We start from the raw sequence: 2500 nt of genomic DNA, 5'->3' as shown, positions 1-2500 counted from the left end.
TCTCAGGTCCCGGCGGCGCGCAGCGCCGTCCCAAGTACTTGGTCGGGTTCGAGAGAGGCGCAATCGCCCGGAGTTAGGCGAGTAGACGCTTTCGGTGCGACCACCCGTGCTCCCAACTGAGCTTGCCGCTGCCGACAGAGGCCCGGGAGCGTGCTGTCGTGGCATTGCCGGCGGGAGACAACACGCGCCACCTACGGTGACCGGCAGCTCCAACGCCAGCGCCACAGAAGGACAAAAGCCCCACTTGGGTGCCGAAGCGAACTCTCCCAGCACAGCGCACGCGCCAACACATCCGCACAGCTGCGATACAAACCACCAGCGAGAACCGCTGGGGCGACCGAGCAGCAGACGGCGTCGCGGCGCCGAGCGCCGGGCGGCGGCGCATCCTCAACGCACACAGTCCTCAATCGGACCAGCACACTGAAGATGTCCACCGCGCTTCGCACCGGGCCCGCGAGGACCTACTTTGGCCGCACGGCGCCGCGCGCAGGGTGCGCCGGCGCGCAGCTGCGACGCCTGCCGCGTCCGTCGGCCGGCGCGCCTGCCACTGGCCGCCCCCACCAGCCGGCTGTAGCGCGTGCGCCCACGCACCGCGCGGCCAGCACGCCGGGAGGCGCCCCCTCACCGGCCGGGGACGGTCCCACCCAGCCACCGCCGCGTATCGCTTCACACCCAGATGCCGTTCAGTTTCGTCGGCATGGTGGGTATCGCTGGAACAACCGGTTAGTACCTCAACCTATCGTCGCCATCACCGATTCACCCCTAGCGAGAACAACCGCACCACAACAGGTTACCATTTGTTCATTTGCGTAACTTCACCAGAAAACGCAGGCGTCCATCGCCATTTGCAACTTCAACGATTATTGCATGCCTGTGTCAGGTGTCACGCCACACTACGTCTGCCCACATACACGCAACAAAATGTGCACGCCTAGACAATACGTGGAAGGTGGCCCCCGTACGTATGCGATGTCCATTGCTCGAACGACTGTCAACCGGCCTCTGTAGCATGTCGCAGATATGGAACGCGGTGCACCATGCCATCACGGTGTGTGAGGAGAGACGACTAGGTCCGAATACATCAACAGACAGCTCATGCTGATCGCCATCCACGGCGTCCGTTCCTCCCACACGTCTCTATGGCGTACCACACTGCAATCCAGCTCTCATAGGGAGACGACACGTAGCTGCGTGCACAATATTTGCACTGTATGGTCCGCCGTTTTTGGGCGCAGTCGTTGTGCGGTCACACATGTGCCACGATGTATCATTCAGTACATAAGGACGAATGTGCAGTACAGATTGTGGTTCACGCGTACGACATCAGCGGACAGTTGACACAGGCCGCACCACAACGTAGCCTGAGTACGTCGCATGCGAAGGGCATTGAACATGCAAACTTCTCACCAACCAGCTTGCGAAGGCAGGGGGCAAGGTGGGGACGTGGGGAGGGGCGGCATGTACGTCCTGCTGCCATCCACATTACAGTGTACAGCAGGAGCATGTGGAAAGTGAGCAAGACTTGCAAGGTGTTTAACATGAAGCGATACACAGGGGTGCGGGCAGTGCGAGTAGCGAACTATATTGCGAGGGTTGCGGGTGGGCAACACTACAGTAATTGAACGAGTCGTATAACAATTACAGAGCAGGTTTAGGCGACAACGTGGGTTACGTTAAGGCGACAACATGGGTTAGGTTAAGGCACAACATGGGTTAGGTTAAGGCACAACATGGGTTAGGTTAAGGCACAACATGGGTTAGGTTAAGGCACAACATGGGTTAGGTTAAGGCACAACATGGGTTAGGTTAAGGCACAACATGGGTTAGGTTAAGGCACAACATGGGTTAGGTTAAGGCACAACATGGGTTAGGTTGAGGCACAACATGGGTTAGGTTAAGGCACAACATGGGTTAGGTTGAGGCACAACATGGGTTAGGTTGAGGCACAACATGGGTTAGGTTGAGGCACAACATGGGTTAGGTTGAGGTACAACATGGGTTAGGTTAAGGTACAACATGGGTTAGGTTAAGGTACAACATGGGTTAGGTTAAGGTACAACATGGGTTAGGTTAAGGTACAACATGGGTTAGGTTAAGGTACAACATAGGTTAGGTTAAGGTACAACATAGGTTAGGTTAAGGTACAACATAGGTTAGGTTAAGGTACAACATAGGTTAGGTTAAGGTACAACATAGGTTAGGTTAAGGTACAACATAGGTTAGGTTAAGGTACAACATAGGTTAGGTTAAGGTACAACATAGGTTAGGTTAGGTTAGGTTAGGTTACACGTTGTTGTACGGAAAGGTGTAGGGGGGGGGGGGCGGGGGCGGCAGGTTCGTTGATAGTGATTATAGTAAGTGAATGCTTGTGACATGATCAGATTTGTCACGTCAGGATGCACCTTTGGCTTATTAGAGGCGGCGCTCCAATTCTATGCTTGTGTGAGACCTGTGTCTTTGACTCATGTCATTGTTTGTGCGCTGTGACAGGAGGTACTAT

Source organism: Schistocerca piceifrons, unplaced genomic scaffold (assembly GCF_021461385.2).
Source record: "Schistocerca piceifrons isolate TAMUIC-IGC-003096 unplaced genomic scaffold, iqSchPice1.1 HiC_scaffold_28, whole genome shotgun sequence".
In the NCBI taxonomy this organism is placed as follows: domain Eukaryota; kingdom Metazoa; phylum Arthropoda; class Insecta; order Orthoptera; family Acrididae; genus Schistocerca; species Schistocerca piceifrons.
This window is presented reverse-complemented; position numbering follows the sequence as displayed.